Source organism: Odontomachus brunneus, unplaced genomic scaffold (assembly GCF_010583005.1).
Source record: "Odontomachus brunneus isolate Ranch 3 - 2012 unplaced genomic scaffold, Obru_v1 Obru_scaffold_168, whole genome shotgun sequence".
Lineage (NCBI taxonomy): Eukaryota > Metazoa > Arthropoda > Insecta > Hymenoptera > Formicidae > Odontomachus > Odontomachus brunneus.
Window position 1 is genome coordinate 404,190 of NW_022639618.1, and position 8,752 is coordinate 412,941.

General features: G+C 40.9%; 1 protein-coding gene across 1 annotated transcript in view; it reads left to right on the top strand.

Annotated features, from left to right (window-relative positions):
- LOC116851226 (sodium-independent sulfate anion transporter-like) overlaps window positions 1-8,752 on the top strand; it is a 220,725-nt gene that overhangs the window by 21,091 nt on the left and 190,882 nt on the right. The window lies entirely within an intron of this gene.

Sequence of the window (8,752 nt, forward strand, 5' to 3'; positions counted from 1 at the left end):
ATTTGTCGGATCTTGCGAGAAGATGCCATGGCATGGGACTAGTAAAGATATAATGGGAGAGAACAGATCCATTCCTAAGTATGCTTTTTCCTAAGTAAGCTACTTCCTTTACAATAAATCTCTTTCCAACAACGAATCCTTGCAAGTCCACAAACGTTGGTTCGACCATAGCAAAGTACTCTTCGATACGTTCGGAAAAGAAATGTCGTGTATAGCCTTTTGATGTTTTCTATTATTCTTTTCTCAATGTGTTAGTTGATTTTGCGCACTAAGTTGGTTAGTGGACTGTATTCAACTACACGATCATGCAGGATCAGACAGTATGCGGTAGTATTCGCTGGTATATTCTCTCTACACTCAAATTCTATCCGCACATCTACAGTGGCACTCTTAACAGATTCGTTTTGACGCGAACAATCGATAACCACGAAAGGACCATGCTTCAGAAAGTCGATAGTTGTTAACCATACCTCAGCACTGTTGTATCCATAATACGATTTGCGGAAACGGCTATACATATCATAAAGTATTGCATATCTGTTTTTTACAAAATCTAAATTCATGTCATCGTATGGATAACACTCTGAATTTAGATAGAGCTTTACGTTGGTTAAATTGCAGTTGTCGAATTGAGTTATATTTTCCGACATGACATTTTTTCGACTAGTTTGCAGGGCAAAGATAACGTATCGTGGTTTTTCCAAATTAGTGGCTGTTTTGACAGTCCACAGATGTTTGGTCGTGCTTTGCAGCAGAGGAAATTCATACAGATCCCATGAGCGGAAACTCATACTCAGGTATCGACCATTCTCCAATGTTCTCAGCAGGGCAAGTTTATTGATATCATTCAACATTACATGAGGCATTCGCCATTGTATCTTGAATAGCTCAATCTTAGGTTGCAACGCTGAAGATCCAAGTAGACTGTTGTTGTCACTGCGCGACCGTAATAAAATTAATTCGTGACGCGCGTTAATTACTACACGCTTGTAGTCTTCGCAGAATCCTAGCAACATGTTAAGTGGCACGCAAAAGTTGAAGTATCCATCTGTCGAAACAGCGTCAGTCGTATCCCACGCAGCATTTTTCATGGTAGCATTTTTGTCCGAAGATAACGATACATAGTTTTTCAGCGTGGAAGTTATCCCCACGTTTCTGTTACGATCAATCTCTGTACCATCCAGTTCGTAACGAATCTCATCAAACATAAATGCAACGCAATTACGTCCCAATGTTACAGTCACACCATCGGCTTTCGCTTGTTTCGTTATCTTCCCCTCGACATAGAGATAACTCTCACACGGTAACGTGTACAAGTCTTGCTGTTGTATAGGTATTCGTATCTCATCGCTGTGTCCAAACGTTGTGTTAGCGTATGGATTGTACGTGTGTGTTTCGATTTTGACGATGCGATCGTCAAAGACCGGACTACCTCCAATGTTCAAAATGTCAATCATCTTTTTTCAATTGTTTCGTACGATGTATCCTAGAGATTTAAGAAATTCAATATTCGTCGCGCTGAGTTTTTGTTTTATACAACTACGAGTATTGTTTGGAGCCGTCTTCGGTGCGATGAAATGTTCTCTCGGGGAGTGTGTCACTTGATCCGTTTCATTCAGTACGAGCATCTCACGCGCTTTCCAAAAAAATATAGAATTCGTGTTAACGTTGTAGTCGCCGTCGCACGTGCAGTCTGATGGTAATCTCTTCTTTTCGAAAATCGAGCAATCGCCCTTCTTGATCGACGATACGCACCGTTAAATCTGTAATGCTTCGTGCGATGATTGGAAGATAAATGACATGTGCCGGCGTTTCCGATATCTTATATCCTGGTGACACGTTAGGTGAGAATTCATGTATCGTATGTACACGGGTACCGTTGCTGTATGCACCACTGACGACGCTGCATTCTACACGAATAATATTCACGTTCATAATCTTAATCGGTGCATCCGATTCATACCATTGTTGCGGTGCTAATATACGATTCGATGAGAATCCCAAGAGCGAACCAATATTGTTCGGCTTACTAAAATTTATTCTGTAAGCACATTTTATTTCGCTCTTCATTGTATTATGATTGGCACGAATTATTATAGGATATTCACCCTTGTCATCTCTATATAGATTATTTTTGGTACGTACTGTTGCTTGGGAAATTACACGTCTTAAATACTCGTTTATGGCATGCAATTCGTACGATCCTTCAGGAATTGAAATTTCCCTGTCATCGTCACCAAAGTAAAATTTATTGTTCGATGCGTTCACATTCGGTATCGTATGATAAGATTCAAAGGTGGTCAAGCCAAGTTCATAATCATCATCGCTCAAATCTATGGCAGGAAAGTAGCTCGCCGTAAGGGTGCTACTATTGCCCGACAGCGTAAGTGTCAGTGACATACTCGGAGCACTGTCAAACGAATACAGAGTTCTCGCAACGAAACATCAGGAATTTAAATAGGTTTTATCGACAGTTTGCAGAAAATGTAAACACAGTTGTCCGCAAGTGCTTTCTTCGTAACGTTGATAGGGTGTGCGATTGTACTCAATTTTCACTACATCTCTTTCGAGATATCGAATCAATTCTTTGGGCGGTCTAAGATTACCAAAACTATCGAAATATATCGCGCGTTCTCCTCTCTTTGCGTACGCCACCCAATGAGTACCAGATCCTTCAGCGTCGTCCAAATTTATGATACCGCTTTCGTTTATACGCGGTAACATCGGGAGTGCGTTACGCATAAAGACACCTCGAAAAAATGGGATACGCAAGCGCTTCGCCAAGTAGTCCAATTGAACGTTGGTGGTTGCACCGGTAGGCATTTTTATCGTTTCATTGATGTTTTTTTTTTTTTTCTTCGAGACGCCTTTTCCACGTTTGTATGGTGCAAGATAGACTCCTCGACCTTTCATGACGCGGTCTTCCATGGCACGATGATGACGTTTTAATTCTTCCAGTTGACGTTGAGCAGCCTTGTTGTCATTCACAACCTTTGCAACCCCCGCTGCTCCTCCAACCAACGAACCGACTACTCCCAATAACGGTAGAACTGGTAAAACACCACCACGTTTCGCTACCGGAAGTATTCGTTTCGTCTTTTTTCTCTTCGTTTTCAAACCCATGCCGAGTTTTGTCTTTGCTTTCATAGCCGCCCAGACTGCTGTAGCTGCAGCTCTCTCACCGAGAGTCGAATCTTTCGAAGTTATGCGTTCCTGAGCCTTCACAGCGAGAATCTTATCCGCCGCGTGTCTATCGGTAAGGTTATTACTCCGAGAATATGCAATGTCGTGCTCGCGACACGCCTCGTCCAATGAATTAATGGCTCGATCACCTCTAGCCAATCGTTTTGCCAAGCGAGTTCCAGGACCGCAAAAATTATATCCGGGGATGTGCAACTCGACAGGAAGTGCGTTTATCGCACGATTTAATAGGCCTCTACCAATTGTTTTTGTCGTCTTCGGCGACATTCGTTGCAGTCCCTGATCAACGGTGCTGGACCGTCAATGTGCGTTCGTTCCCACGGACGATTATAATGTTCCAGACACCGGCGATACTGCTGAACCTCTGAGTCAGCCTTTATATACTCGGGGAGTCTGTCCCACAAAACGTCAATGTGCGTCGGAAACCCACGCAATAGGACAACCTTCGGTATGTATTTCAACTGTTCGGAGGTTAGGTTTCGAATGTCACAAGTATCCGACAGTAGGAAAAACATTTTCGAAACTGAACAATTTTGATATGATGCACCCCTATAAATAGTTCAATCGGAACAACTCGTTAACGAAATCAACTTCGCAACTTGCAGAGAAAACATGCGGTTCTTGAAGCAACCGACAGCGATACGCGTGACAAATTTTGATGATAGAACGCAATCAATGTTCGATCAAGAGACACGCCGACATGGAAACATGCTTCCAAACACGATTCGTGGAATCATATGCGGCCCTTCGAACTGCGGCAAGACAAACGTGTTGATAAGTTTGCTGGAAAGTCCACACGGTCCACGTTTCGAGAACTTGTATGTGTACTCGAAATCATTGCAACAGCCCAAATATCGCTATTTGGAAAATTTGTTGACATTGATTGATGAAATTGGTTACTTTACATTCTCTAATAACAGCGACGTGATTCCAACGACAGAAGCGCTCGCTAATTCTATTTTTATTTTTGACGACGTTGCATGTGACAAACAAGATGTGATAAAGGAATACTTTGCTATGGGTCGCCATTCGAACGTTGACTGTTTCTATCTCTGTCAAACGTATGCAAAGATACCCAAGCATCTTATACGCGACAACACAAATCTGCTGATTCTCTTCAAACAGGATGGTACCAACTTAAAACATATTTACAACGATCATGTGAACACTGACATGTCATATGAGGATTTTAATGCATTGTGTCGTGAATGTTGGCAACATAAATATGGCTTTACAGTGATTGATAAGGACAGTTCTATGAACAATGGTCGATATAGGAAAGGATTTAACGATTTTGCTACGCTGTGAGTTGTACAATCGTCGTTGTTACTTCAACGTGGCAACATCGTTCCAACGTGGTTCCAACATCGTTCCAACGTCATTTTAACATCGTTTCAACGTCGTTCCAACATCGTTGTAACGTGATAACATCGTTCCAACATCGTTCCTACGTCGTTTCAACGTCGTTCTAACTATATAACGTCGTTCCAACACCGTTCTAACGTCGCTTCAATATCCACGAAAGCGCATCAATGATGATCAATAGTAGCATGAACATCAAGGATCGCGAGAAGATAGCGAAGGAGATTGCGAGAACGAGCAAATCGATTCGCAAGAAGTATCACGCTTTGAAAACCGGTAGGATGGAGGAAGATGTTGCATTGGAGAGACATTTTAAACCCGTGGTCGAACCTCTGAAGCAAATCGCGGAAAGTACCGCTAATGTAGAGGGTAACGTCGGTGTTAAAACTGAGACACCATCGGTGAGTACGAACGTCGAAGCAAAGAGTGCGATATCAAAACCGAAAAGAAAAGACGCACATGACAAAAGTGGGAAATTATTGGACATGTCGTGGGATTATTCAGATACGTTCGCATTGCCTTCACCAAAGAAAAAACGGATACGATTAGACGATTCTCCGATATATCTTACATCGAAGAAAGCACCTCTATACGAGCAACCGCATGAATCGAACGACACTCTACCCATTGATGATGATGAGAATACTGTTTTCGAAACCCCGGATGAGCCGCTCGCGACATCCATTAGACATCAGTTACAAACGCGCGCGGGACAACAAACGTTGCGCGATCACCTTGGTCCCCTGGGACAACAATACTTTGGAGCGATGTTAAGCGGTGGAAAAGATACAACTATAGATCACGTTTACGGGGTACGTTTCGATAATGATGAACCGACGCTAGGTGATAAACGCATCGACGTGGACAGAGACGATAATATAATCATTGATGGAACAAGATATATGGGAACACCGGGTCTTTACGAGCTGATATTCAAGAGAATACCCGACGATACCGTGTACACCGAGGCCGACAAACACAAGTACAAAAGTATACTGCTGGCGACGAATGCTCACAGACGCGGCTACAACCCTCTAAATCCTATACTCGGTAACAAAGGGTACAAATATAAGAATATAATAAGCCCTCTGGTATCACACATGTCGAGCAATAAGGCGGTAGGGAAAGGCTTCTCCGTATCGCGAGATGTGATGACGTTAAACGAAAACAAAATCGATTATACGTATTGGGATGATCCCAACGAGCTGGTGGATCGTTTACGATTACTGGAAGCTTCGCGTAAAGCTGGCAACAATGTTCACGGCAATGAAATTTTATCAATTATCGAAGAACTCCGTGAAGCTGGCCTCATTATAAATTAAGCAGCGCAGCGTTGACACGAGTCAGTCAGTCGATACTGCTCGTGTCGAAATGTCGATGGATAAGTTTGGAACATCGCGAAAGAATAACAGTTCCAGAACTGTTCCTGTAGAACGATGGGATGAATACGTTGAAAGTTATGTACATGAAAATGCCCTTTGTCTAAACGCGGCTAAAGATTTTGACGCAAAGTCTCGCAAGATACAACATGTAGCGCAACCGGAAGCCGATAGTGACGTTGCAACCAAACAATATGTGGAAGAGCGTTTCGCAAAATTTGCGACTGATAGTTTGCGCGACTTTGCGAGCAAACGATATGTACAAGATAATACTCTTTGTATATCTGCCGACCGTAAATTCTTTGATACAAAAGGGATCAAAATACGACATGTAACGTGGCCGGAAGCCTTCAATGACGCTGCACACAAAAATTATGTGGATGAGAATTTTAAAGTGTGGAGAGAGCAGATCGCAAAGCATGTGAATGAAAATATTAAAACGTTGAAAGATCAACTGGAAGAGAATATTAAAACGTTGAAAGATCGACTAGAAGAGAATATTAAAACGTTGAAAGATCGATTGGAGGAGAATAGTAAAACGTTGAAAACTGAACAGGAAGTAATCAGGGCGAAAAACATACAGAGTATGAATGATCTTCATCAAAACATCAATCTGTTAGTTGATATGATACAAGAAAAAAATAAATCTAAGACAAAAAATACTGATACGAAAGTAGAAGAAAGTAAATCTAAGACAAAAAATACTGATGCGAAAGTAGAAGAAAGTAAATCTATGAAAAAAGATAAATAAATAATGGAATATTACAGTTAAATCAGTATACACATAGACATAAGCACGAGAAAAGTCATTCCATAATGGTGAAGGAATCATCAAAGATTAACAAACGGAAAAACAAAAAGCAGCGACTCGTGGACGAACTGCATGCTTCGGCGAGAAAAAATTTTCCTCGTAGGCGCGTCATTGTACGCGGATACGATGATCTGTGGCAAGCCGATGTGGTAGAGATGCGTCCTTATGCGCGATTTAACAAAGGTCATCACTATATACTTACGGTTATTGATGTGCTGAGCAAATACGCATGGGCTGTGCCGCTGAAGAGTAAGAGCGGAAAAGAGGTAGCTGAAGTGTTCACCAAGATAATTCGAGACAGATGTCCGAAAAATTTGCAAACCGATCAAGGCAAGGAATTTTACAACGCAGATGTTCAGAAACTAATAAAGAAACACAACATCAATCATTATTCGACGTACTCAGTAATGAAGGCCTCCGTCGTGGAACGATTCAATCGTACGTTAAAAAATAATATGTGGAAAATGTTTACATTCAACGGAACCTATAAATGGATCGATGCGCTGCCGAATCTCGTATCGCAGTACAATGGGTGTAAACATCGAACCATCGGAATGCGTCCTATAGATGTTACCCCCGCGATCGCCGATAAGCTCCTGAATACAGTGTACAGCAACGTAAAAATTGCAGCGCCTGCTAAATTCAAAGTGGGCGATTATGTACGTGTTAGCAAATTCAAGACTGTCTTCGAGAAGGGTTACACACCGAACTGGACAACCGAAGTATTTACTATTGCCAAAGTACAGACAACTAATCCTGTTACTTATCTGCTCGAGGATTTTCGCGAACAGCCTGTCGCTGGAGGATTCTACGAACATGAACTGCATCGTGTTAATAACCCTGATGTATACCTGGTGGAAAAAGTATTACGCAGAGAAGGTGACAAGGTTTACGTGAAATGGTTGGGATTTAGCAATTCATACAACTCATGGATAAACAAGGATAATATATTGTAAAAAAAATGTATTTTATTTTAAAAATGTATTTTATTGTATTAAAATAATCAATAAAAAATTTTTTTGTAATTTGAACCTTTATTGACAATACCAATCGCAGACTGCTATCGAACTAAGTTCTATTTTTATATAAAAAATATATTTTATTATCGCATTCGACATATATCCTAACCTAATATATGTTTTAACTTAATCGGGGTACACTTGTAATATATACATTTTAATATATACATTTTTTTATTATAGCGGTATACGATAATGTTCCCATGGTAACGTATCGATTGATTCTGGTACGATATATCGCTTGTCATCGTACGGACTCAGAGCGATTTTCGTTTCGAACACTGTGTACACTTCGTGCAATTTTGATCTAATGCATGATTGTTGGCGAGTCGTTTCAATCTCCTCTTTCAAACATTGTGTATAATCATTAAAAGTTATCGTTCGCGTTACGACATTACTCTTAACGCCTTTGGCTTTTTTTGTATCTCTTTTACCGTTCACTCTCAATGCGTACATCTTCGCTCTGAGACCGACGAATTCCATCATTATCGCTCCATTGTTTTCGTCTTTCATCAAACCCGGAACTTTCTTATTTACAAGCGGTATACCATACACGTTGTCAGCGGGATAATCACTCGTATCAAACCTTGCAATATCACGTTTCATGTGCTCGTATACATCATCGCATTTGATGTTGTAAATAAGACTGTCAGTGTCAGTGTACATTATTTTACATTTGTCGCGATACAGAGGATACATGTACTCGTGATGAAATTCATACAAACAAACCTTTGATATATCGAGTATGCACATACCCACATAGATCGGCTTGTTAAATTTCACCTCAAGTTTGCGCAATTCAACGGCAACTAAATTTTCGGCGAAAACGCTTCTACTATGAAAATTTGGTTTTGCGATCATTGTCTCAGCACCGTACCTTCCATCCCATTTTGTCAACAGTTTTACATCTACATGATTGCGAACATTTTCCATCGTTTTGCCGAATACTGCATTGTTCATCAATTTGTACAAATTTTTTT